At 43.6% G+C, this 12,224-nt stretch overlaps 1 protein-coding gene across 6 annotated transcripts in view; it reads right to left on the reverse strand.

The window, feature by feature from the left end:
* The window catches only part of hivep1 (HIVEP zinc finger 1), a 53,563-nt gene that overhangs the window by 19,772 nt on the left and 21,567 nt on the right, over positions 1-12,224 (reverse strand). The window contains exon 1 of one of the 6 annotated variants that reach the window (XM_010873539.5): positions 4,710-4,743. The exons of the other annotated variants lie outside the window; for them this stretch is intronic. The gene's annotated coding sequence lies outside the window, so the exon portion shown is untranslated. Of the gene's footprint in view, positions 1-4,709; positions 4,744-12,224 lie in introns of those variants that run through there. 6 annotated transcript variants of the gene reach the window in all.

Here is a 12,224-nt window from a genome sequence, read left to right on the forward strand (position 1 = left end):
TCAGTGCGATTATATTACAGGATCAGTGCGATTATATCACAGGATCAGTGCGATTATATCTCAGGATCAGTGCGATTATATCTCAGGATCAGTGCGATTATATCACAGGATCAGTGCGATTATATCTCAGGATCAGTGCGATTATATCTCAGGATCAGTGCGATTATATCACAGGATCAGTGCGATTATATCACAGGATCAGTGTGATTATATCTCAGGATCAGATCACTGTCGGGAGGGGCTGTTATGGGCGAGTTCATGTCAATTATCTATACAAAGCCGCGGGGTCGGAATTAGTGTTCTCGTCGGTGCTACCATGACAACCAGGAATCTTACCCCCACCCAGGTTGCAATGGGCACGTGACCACGTCTACACAGCAGGGAGTTCCAGAAACCTCTTGAATTTGTCGCTGCTAAACAGAACCCGCAAATATCAGAGAGAGCTGGTAAACACACATTTGATTGACATGAAACAGTGGATATATTTTGAAGTAAAAACATATGTTTGACCTCTGACCCAGAGCATGTTGCCTGTACAGCTCATGGAGCTGAAGCCCAACCACACATAGGGCATCATCAGTGGAACCGGCCAGGAGGGGATCACATGCGAAATATGGCCAAAACACGGGAGCCTGTGTGAATGGCGGCGAGGCACGGGAGCCGTGGGCGTAGCGCGTGCTTGGTCCCTTGGGGTTGCCCCGCTGAGCATCTTCTTGCCCAAGAAATAACTCAATCAATCCTTTGAATCTCAACGGCCTGCCCTGCGCCTCTGGGTCGGCGTCTCTGCCACGCCCACCCTAACAAGTGCAGTAAGTCCATGTGCTCCGTGAGTGTGATGAGTTCAACAATGGAGCACAAGGCCTGGGGTAGACAGCAGAGCTTACAGCATGACAGATGGGTTTATTATCACACGCATCCTAAATGCGGGCCTATAGCCTCCGTAGCGTGCTTATGAGGCACAGTGCGGGGATTAGGGTAGCAGGGGGATCGCCCCATTAGCTGGCTCCACCGGGCGCTGTTCATCACGTTATGTTTAATGTACTTGAACGTGGCGTTATGAAACCGAGCAGCATCACAGGTGGGTAAAGGTTAAAGTAATCTGCCTGGTGGGGCGTAACCTTAAAGAAGAATGTGATGGATCAGGTTGAGACTTATTGTGTCCACAGAGGGGAGTGTACCAGAACAGCGGCCATTCTTTTCAAATCAAATGGGTTTCATTATATTTTATTATATTCAAACGCAATTTATTCAACTGCTTTCTATTCTTTTCACCGGCTAGCAGCAGGGTGATGTCTTAAGGGCAGAGGAGGATTGGTTAATGGCTGCCTCAGCTCAATGTTGTACTGATGACAGAGCCGTTACAGTACAGCGGCTCATCGGAACTAAGGAGAGAGAGGGAGAAAGAGGAGCGAGAGCTCACTAAAACAGATGAGATAGGAGCAGACAGTTGCCCTGGCCCCTGCTTCACTGTCATAACAAGGGAGGGAGATGGAGATTATGTAACTCAACGAGCTACCTCCACAAGGCAACCCTCCCTACACACTTACTCACACTACATACTGGAACATTAATATGCTCTGTGCCGACTTGCAAATCGGTACGGATGATGACAACATGGGTTATGCTATCAATGTCTTGCCATCTTGGGTAACATAGAAAAGCAGGCGGCTAGTTGCCTATTTAAACTATGATGATTTCATTAGTTTACACGAAAATTGTATCTGTTAGTTGAATACTCATGTCAAAGTTTGACTAACTGGCTCAGCTACATCATATGTTAATATGTTACCTCTCATAACTGCCAAACTTAAGAAATGCAGCTTGTTGTTATATGTTGTATGTCAAATAATCTATAGAATTCGTCTTATCAATTATCAGAAATTGATTCTAGAATGTTTTTGGTCCAAATTCAGGGCGGCTCATATTAGCTTTTGACTTGCCTAAAAGAATTACCCAATACTGCAGTAATTTTCAATATTATTAGGATTGATTAAGTAATTCATGTGACTATAGTCAGTTATTGTTGTATTGCAATCAATTCATGAAAAGCATCTCTTCTCTGCATGTCTGCCTCTTGTCTGGTTTGAGCATATTGTGGTAATAAACTCCGGAAGGATATTTTGGCAAGGGAGATGTGTTCAGGTAGCCTATTTTATAACAATTTCTGGAGATACTCCAGAAATTGTTCGTGATCAGAAACGTTTTTTCCATACAAGGAGTGGTGGTTAGGCTTATATGAGATTGGTGTAAAGGAATTGGAAAGATGTAGGCTATTATTCTCCATTGCTGTGGATATAAAACACAGCTGTGCGCAAGGCAATGAAAAATGCCTTTCAGAAAGGCTCCAGCTCTGGAAGGCAGTTCATATAATTATCCTAGCCTTCTATTAAACATCCCACATGCTTTTATAGACATTCATTTGTGCACAGGCCATGTAATGCGTTCTTAAATGAAAGTGCACAAATTAGTGGAAGACGTGGAGGGCATTTTTTGAGAAATGAACGGTGCGTTCCACCACACAGACAGTGCGTTTTTAGTGGCGACAGTGTCAAGTTTGAGAGTTCTTAAAGAGAGACCAGATCTACTGAAGCGGAGGAGGGAACACTAATCATCCATTGGGAAAGGAGACGATGGCACTGCTCCTTGACCATATCATACGCTGGGACAGTTCACAACTCCATCTAACTGAAATCACTCAACAGCATCCAAACACAAAAACAGCCACTACCGCACACAAAAACAGCCACTACCGCACACAAAAACAGCCACTACTGCACACAAAAACAGCCACTACCGCACACAAAAACAGCCACTACCGCACACAAAAACAGCCACTGCCGCACACAAAAACACCCACTAACGCACACAAAAACACCCACTACCAGACACAAAAACAGCCCCTACCACACACAAAAACACCCACTACCACACACAAAAACACCCACTACCGCACACAAAAACAGCCAATACCGCACACAAAAACACCCATTACCAGACACAAAAACACCCACTACCAGACACAAAAACACCCACTACTGCACACAAAAACACCCACTACCAGACACAAAAACACCCACTACCAGACACAAAAACACCCACTACCGCACACAAAAGGCTAATGATTGCTATGAACATTGTCCCACTGCTCCGGGGGTGGCAGGTATCCCAGCTCTAAGAGCATCCGACAAGTAATCAAAAAGTTCCTAGATCGAATCTCAAGGCCAGCAAGGTGAAAGATCTGTCATTGTGTCGCTGAGCAGGCAGCTGTAATTGCGCCCCGCGGGACAACGTTGCAGCACTCTGCATTACCACAATGCAGAGGGGATGGGTTGAATACTCATGTCAAATTTCAAGCGGATCATGTGTGAAAACTGGCAAATAACCACTTTCCCATTGTTTGCTAATGAGACGTTGCTTATTTCTGCAGCGTTCTCTCACACACTTGTTTATGGTCACACTGTTGGGGTTAATTCCAAATCGAGTTGCAAATTGCTGTTTAATTCAAATTGCTTTCTTATATCATATCAATTGGCCACAACCCACAGGACAAGCAATTTGAATTGAGGGAAGTATAATTACAAATATAATATTAATTTTAAACACATCACCATTGTTATGTTTATTTTGACATCATGCACATTTACCAATATTATTTTCAAACATTTGACTTAAACTAATTTCCTTAAACAATTCAAACAACTACAGGGGACTGGGAATATTCTAAGATACATTTTTAGAAACAATATGAAATGCATTGTATCAAACAATTAATATACCGAAATCAAACTAATATTTCAAATAGCATGTCAACTCCGTGCTTTAGCAGCAAATCAATCATAGCAAATACCAATATACCAAAAAATAAATTCTACTAACATTTATTTTCCTGTGACTAATTCAAAACAATACAATAATTATTTGGAATTTACAATAACTGCAATTAAAAAATTGACCCCAAGGCTGATGGTCATAACATAAAAATAAAATACCTAACCTTCCATGGGCACACAAGGAGAAACAACAAGCCACAGGTGTGAAAACAGATGGACATAGACATCAACATATGCCTGGTTTTCCAGGAAGTACAGTGAACTCGTATGACTGTCATGATAACAGTCAGTGGGTGACACACTAAGAACCACTCCTCAGGTGGCTATTGACCAGTTTATTGCAGAGGATGGCCTAAAGCAATGGCACGAACGGGATGAAGACATCAAAAAGATCATTTCTAAAGTTTTAGTACCATTCCAAACACTCTATTCCAGTCATTATTACGGACCATCCTCACCTCTACTGCCTCCAGTGACGCATGCATACAGCCTCAAAAGAGGAAGGAATCCCCATCTACAGACCAGTGACTACACTGTCCCATTAGCCAGCAGTCTATCACCATCAGCAGGCTTACAGTCTGGTGAACACTGCTTGTGACTACCCCATCACCAGCCCACTCTCTGGAGACACCCTAATGGACAGGGAGGGATGGTGAGAGAGACTGAGATGATAGAGGAGATAGAGAAGAGAGAGACGGGGGAGGGAGAAGAAACAGATGCCCGAGGAGAATCACGGAGAAGAGAGACCGGAAGAGAGATGCGTACGACAGCGGAGAGACAGATCGGGGAGTGAATGAGAACAGAGAAAGACAAAGGAGAGAGAAAACAGATTGAGGATAGACAGAGAGAGTGTAAGAATGATATAACTGGGGAACAGACCAGCACTGCTGAGGGCTGCAATTCTCCCAGACGTCTGAGAAGGTTAGGCTCTGCACCACGGCCCGGCGTAATCAAAGCACTCAGGCGAAACCCGTTCCATCTCTCCATCTCTTCTCTTCCTGTCTCTATCCATATCTGCAGTTATGGGATAGGCTTCTGAGTACTGCACTCTGTTCAGAGGGAGGGGAGAGGGGGAGGGATGGAAGTGGAGGGGGAGGGGGCAAGGAAGTGGGGGACACGGTGGTCGGATAGGGCAGCATTCCCTGTTGGGGCAGGATGCATCTCGCTCCATTGGGTTGGATGGGTGTGTGTGTGTGTGTGTGTGTGTGTGTGTGTGTGTGTGTGTGTGTGTGTGTGTGTGTGTGTGCGTGCGCGCGCGCGCGCGCGCGCTTTACGTAATTGGTCTCACATGATTATTACAGTTACAAATGTTAAAAGTACAGAAGAAAATCTGGATCTTATTTAGAAGCCTACATTGACAAGATACTGGTGATCTTGTGAGTCTCACTGTGGAGAAATATTCAAACAGGAAACACCAAAGAAGGTTTCTGGTTAAGTCAAGGTGTGGGCCCATGTGCATGTGTATACATAGGCATGGCAATGACACAGACCTGATGCCTTGGAAAGTACTGCAACATTACACTTGGCCCGGGGCTGTGCTTAGTAATGAATAGGCTGTACAAGGGGAAGCAAGTTGAATTCAAGTCACATGCATGACAGTGAAAAAAAGAGCGATTTGAACTGAGCCAATACATTCTTTTACCATTATATATAATAATAATCATTTATTTATCTTCTGGCCCTTGAAATGATCAGTCGGGCTGCATGAATTTCAAGATATTCACGTGTATGTGAAATTAAAAAAAACACAAGGACATTTCTAAGTGACCCCAAGCTTTTGAATGGGAGTCTAGGCCTATATGTTTCATTTCAAATATACACAAGTTCACAAACCTGTACAAGTACACAGGTGTGCATATACAATACACACTGGTTGTGTTGGTGAGTGGCAGCAGACAGGATACTGATTGTTTGGCCGACATGGGAATCTCTTGCGAAACACTGCTAGAACAGCTATAGCAGCCAGATGGAGAGTGGTGTGTGTGTGTGTGTGTGACTTCCATCTCCATTAGACAAGACATATTTAGCTATACAAAAAAATCTGGCGTGTGACTAGAAGCTATACTGCCAAAGCGCCCAACGCACAGCCAAGAGGAGCTAAATGAACATTTGTTTCTTTCTCAGTTCCGATCAGGGAAGGTGTGATTATGATGCTGAAATAAACCCAACAGTGATTCAGACTTAGAGTCTAAAAAATATCCACAACTCCGTAGCATTTCTGGCTGATAATATTTCTTTGAATTGGCACGTCCCATACCTTTGTTTTTCCAAATAGTGAATTATTCTTGCATTTTCAGAACGCCTAACAGAACATTTTGACATTTATTTATAACTCTTAACATATATTTATATTATTTCACCTAATTGCTATTTCATACACATTGTTGATATTTCAGGTGAATATTATCTGGATGGGAATCAGGTTGTAAAAGTATAAGACAACTTACTGAATGAAACTGGTCTGATGTAAATAGACACAAAGTTAAGGAATTACACAAATCAGATTTGATTTAATGGACATTCATGGAGTTAAGGTTATGATCGAAATCAGTGCCCATTTCCTAAAGCCAGTTGTCACTTAACAAGCCTGACTCCATTTGACAGGGAAGAGAAACTAGTACGGAGTGGCACGTACACACACACGCACGCACATAGGCACGCACATACACAAATACATACACTCACATTTTTTCCCAAATGCTTAAAAGCCTACAACAGGAAATAAAACAGGCCACACGGCTAACTCGATCGGGTCAACCTACCTAGCTTGGGTTCTTCTGAAACAGAATGAAGGTGGATCTGAGGGAGGACAGTGCTGTGTTTCCGTGACTATATGTGACTGCGTTTTTAGTTGTTTTCCTCCGTGAATCTAACAAAACGTGCCTTCGGGCCCCACAGCCCGGTTGCCTGGTTCAACGCTGACATCATTCGAGCCGCCTGTCCCTGAAGTCTCTCCAGCGGAACCTCCAGAAGTAGTCTAGATGTTAGTTCTGACAGGCCCGCACGTTTGGGTTTGAATCACTGTGGGGACTTGTCCATATCCCCTAGCCCTAAACCTAACCCTAATAAAGTTGGAAATAATGTATAGGGTGTGGAAGTTCAGAACATGTGTGTGTGTGTGTGTGTGTGTGTGTGTGCCTGCATGCGTGCGTGCGTGTCCTTGTATGATAATTGGGTTTGGTTAGTGTTGCAATCCTTGGACTTATTTGACCAAAAAAACTTTTATAGTGAAAAATCTGAGTCATAGAGTGATTCTGTTATCGTGGAATGATCAAATACTGTAATTAGCCAGGAGGAGTGAGACAGAGGGCTCTCCAAGGGTCTGGTCAACTAAAAACAGACAACAGCAGATGCCTGACCTGAAGACCGAAAGCTAGAGTAATTCTAGGATCTTCAATCCTCCCAGCCTTGGTCCTTAAACATACAACAGTCCGTTCTTCCTGGCCCTTAACCGTATGACTGTCCATTTTCCATGTTTTCCTGTTGTTGTTACAGTGTGTTGATGAGTGACAGCAGCCTGGCTGCTCCCTGTCCCCTGTGCTCTCATCAAACCCAAGGCAGTTAGCAGCAGTCAACCCTGAACTGCCCCTCTAACCCTGGGGAGCCTGTCTGACAGCAGAGCAGTCCACCCACACAGCCTCACACACACAAATACAGCCCCGCATATACACACACAGACACACACTCCCACACACAGAGAACACGTCATGTTTATGGTCTGAACACACACACACACACACACACACACACAGAACATGTCTTGTTTATGGTCTGAACACACACACACACACAACAGGACCAAGCCTTTGACCCAACATTGACCACCGAAAAATGCTACAGCAGCATGTTCCCTTCTTAGTGTCCTGATATGTCACATTAAACTAACACACAGGCCTTTTCTTGTAACAATGAAATAGAAACAAGCAGACTGCTGTCTGGGCCAACATACTCCTCCGAAAGTCAGAAAACACAGTCACAAGTCACAATTTCCGCCCAATCAGCTGTGGAGCTGCAGCATTACCGCAGTAACTGGGCGTTGCCGTCGGTTTCCTCAGAACAACGTGACGAGGAGGGGAATTCCTGTCAGGGTAGAGGGGGGAGGGGCCAAGACCAGCCCAGACACACAATGGTGGAGCAAGATGACGTCACTTCAACTGGCTCTGGCACCTCGAGGGGTTCCTACTATTTCTCTTGCTCGCTCCTTCTCTCGTTTCTCTCCCTCTCGCGCTCTCCTCACATCGGTGTACATTGCCAAAGCAAGTGGCAAATAAGATAACATTAGACTAATATCTAAACAAAGTGAAATAAATCATCTGAACCTGTGAGCGAACATTAAACTCGATTTGTGCAGCAACTGAGTTAATTCAACTGGACTGCAAGAGGCAACGGGGGGAGGGAGGGAGGGAGGAAGCCGGCAGAGAGGAGGTAGTTCGGAGTGGGAGGCTGCCTGTGAAGTCATTACCCGTAGACCCATTGAGAGGCAACAGAGTGGAAGAATCCAACGCTGGGCATACACGATTAATATGGCGTCTTCCAAGAGCATCTTGAGTAATTAAATAAACAAGTTAATGTGGAACTAATTACATTTAAATAGACCACTTAAGATGTATTCAATTACTCTTTGCACTGGGTGCTACTTAAAAACCTTTATTCCCTGAGAAAAGTGACTACACTGGACCACAGAAGAAGGTGAGAAAACGAAGGCATGGGTGCAGAAAATGATGTAGCTTACGCATAGTTAAACCACGGCTACGGCCTACATTAAATTATCTACATATCTCAGCAGCAAAGACGTGAAGTAATGGCTTTTAATGGCTGAGTGACACACACTGTCATGAAATAAAATGCTATATAAAAACCTTGGAACTTCCCTGGACGACATTCGGGTAAAACCTGAAGGCTGAAATGAACAGCCAACCTAAACATGTGGCTTTACCCAGTTAGAGAAATATTTACCGAGGCCAGGAACACACAGGGTGCATCCTAAATGGTAGTGTTCTTTGTACACTGCAATACATTTGACCACAACCCTCTACACAACCCCTTACAGTCAGGGGTTGGTACCAAAAGCATTTTCCAATCGTTCTATTCCAAAACAAACACTTATTTTTACCGGTCTGTTCCTATGTTCTTACCACAAAATTAAGTTATCAACCTGTTCAAACCACCAAATGAGTAAGCTATCAGTTCAAATAGTTCATTTGCCTTCTTTATTTACCCTCCAAAATCTACAAAGTAATATGTACAAGCTCAGTCTCTGTTAAGCAACTCCAGCAGTATATATTGCAATTTCTTTTAAATGTTGTGTTATTAATGTGTTTGACTCAAAATATTTGCTAGCTATCCGCAGAGCGAAGAAAAAGCATGTGGCAACAGCATTACATTTTTTATTATATTGACAAAAGTTTAAGGCTGATCATATTGGTACCAAGTAACAGAAATATATTATTGGATTAACTGGTGTTTAAATATTGGTTGTTCCAGTACATTAGACATCTCTTTAGTTTGTGGTTAAGTTTCCATTCCTCAAAAAGTTTTGTTTTGGGTTTTTTTCAGTTCCCGGTTCTGTTCCTTAAATCAGTTCCAACCTGTGAATACACGGTTTACATTTTTGCAACTTCACTGTGATGTGGTGTCAAATAAATAGGTGTTGCCCCTCAGTGAAAACAAACCTAACAGGGAACACAGGGATAATCTGGAAGAAATGGACTGTTGCATTTAGTCACAAATAAGGGTAATGCCTGTAGACAACAAAGAGGTGTATGTATGTGTGTCTGGCTGAGCTGGTGATGATGTAACTTAGCCTCAATTAACAAATCTAGCTGCTAGGCTCCAATCCTATATACTTGAGTTCCTTTTTTAAAGACACACAAACATACAGACAGTGGGGAGAACAAGTATTTGATACACTGCCGATTTTGCAGGTCTTCCTACTTACAAAGCATGTAGAAGTCTGTAATTTTTTATCATAGGTACTCTTCAACTGTGAGATACAGAATCTAAAACAAAAATCCAGAAAATCACATTGTATGATTTTTTTATAATTAATTTGCATTTTATTGCATGACATAAGTATTTGATCACCTACCAACCAGTAAGAATTCCAGCTCTCACAGACCTGTTAGTTTTTCTTTAAGAAGCCCTCCTGTTCTCCACTCATTACCTGAATTAACTGCACCTGTTTGAACTTGTTACCTGTATAAAAGACACCTGTCCAAAAGACACCTGTCCTAACACTCAATCTAACAGCCTCCAACCTCTACACAATGGCCAAGACCAGAGAGCTGTGTAAGGACATCAGGGATAAAATTCTAGACCTGCACAAGGCTGGGATGGGCTACAGAACAATAGGCAAGCAGCTTGGTGAGAAGGCAACAACTGCTGGCGCAATTATTAGACAATGGTTGAAGTTCAAGATGACGGTCAATCTCCCTCGGTCTGCAAGATCTCACCTCGTGGGGCATCAATGATCATGAGGAAGGTGAGGGATCAGCCCAGAACTACACGGCAGGACCTGGTCAATGACCTGAAGAGAGCTGGGACCACAGTCTCAAAGAAAACCATTAGAAAACCATTGGTAACACACTACGCCGTCATGGATTAAAATCCTGCAACACACGCAATGTTCCCCTGCTCAAGCCAGCGCATGTTCAGGCCCGTCTGAAGTTTGCAAATGACCATCTGGATGATCCAGAGGAGGAATGGGAGAAGGTCATGTGGTCTGATGAGACAAAAATAGAGCTTTTTGGTCTAAACTCCACTCGCTGTGTTTGGAGGAAGAAGGATGAGTACAACCCCAAGAACACCATCCCAACCGTGAAGCATGAAGGTGGAAACATCATTCTTTGGGGATACTTTTCTGCAGAGGAGACTGGACGACTGCACCATATTGAGGGGAGGATGGATGGGGCCAAGTATCGCGAGATCTTGGCCAACAACCTCCTTCCCTCAGTAAGAGCATTGAAGATGGGTCGTGGCTGGGTCTTCCAGCATGACAACGACCCGAAACACACAGCCAGGGCAACTAAGGAGTAGATCCATAAGAAGCACATCAAGGTCTTGGAGTGGCCTAGCCAGTAGAACTGAACCCAATAGAAAATCTTTGGAGGGAGCTGAAATTCCGTATTGCCCAGCAACAGCCCCGAAACCTGAAGGATCTGGAGAAGGTCTGTATGGAGGAGTGGGCCAAAATCCCTGCTGCAGTGTGTGCAAACCTGGTCAAGAACTACAGGAAATGTATGATCTCTGTAATTGCAAACAAAGGTTTCTGTATCAAATACTTATGTCATGCAATAAAATGCCAATGAATTACTTAAAAACCATACAATGTGATGTTCTGGTTTTTTGAAGTTGAAGAGTACCTATGATAAAAAATTACAGACTTCTACATGCTTTGTAAGTAGGAAAACCTGCAAATTTGGCAGTGTATCAAATACTTGTTCTCCCCACTGTAACTACAAGACTCTACTGCCTTAAATACACTGCTTTGATCCATGCTGAATAGAGACAAATCAGTTCCTCCAGGATTCTGCAGAGGATTCTGTTTGTGATATCTACGGGCTAAAATGTGTGATTTTGTAACAACAATTTTGACATTTTGCATGAAAATGTACTTTCTTCCCCCGATTTGTCACGCATTGACAAGGTGAAAGGTTTCTTTGCCTGAACCATATTAAGCTGTAAACGTACAGGGATTGATTCAAATTGTCTTCCCGTACTACACCAAGGGGGCAGTTTATATCATTATAAGGGGACGTCTGACAGGTTATTGCAAAATGGAGGAGAGGATTTAGGATGAACTTTTAGAGAAGGTAAGACATTCCCCTCCCTCTCCGGTTGTCCCCCCTGTCCCTCTGTCCCTCTCCCTCCCTCTCTGCATGTAAACCTGAAAGCAATCCATGGTGACAAAGGAACAGATGGAAAAAAGACTGTATTCAAGAAGCTTGACTGTCCTTTATTACCGTTCCCTTTCAGAGGCGTTTCAACCAGAGTCTTTGCTCCGCGCCGCAGCGTGTGTGTCAAACACACTTGCCATCAGAGCTGCATCAATCGGTCATAAAGGCCACATTCAAATGCTCCTTTATGCACCTGAAACGAACCACTCCACCAAGACCTTCATCGAATATGAACACCAGTTAGCCTGTCTTTATAACAAGTGAGCGCTAATTTCTTATCCTCTGCAAAACAGGAAACACGGGATGAGAATGAGGACAACGTGAGTTGACTGAACGTGGACAAAATGAAGCTGGTTACTGTAGCGGAAGTCCAACCAACCTCTGGCATCTCCTGCCGTTCCACTGTCAAGACACAGGGCACCAGAAACATCCAGTGGACAGGTGTTGGTCCTGCTACTGCACACCCTGATGTAATCATACCTCGGGTTTCCCCTGTCAT

The sequence above is a fragment of the Esox lucius genome, chromosome 10 (genome assembly GCF_011004845.1).
Source record: "Esox lucius isolate fEsoLuc1 chromosome 10, fEsoLuc1.pri, whole genome shotgun sequence".
NCBI classification, from domain to species: Eukaryota; Metazoa; Chordata; class Actinopteri; order Esociformes; family Esocidae; genus Esox; species Esox lucius.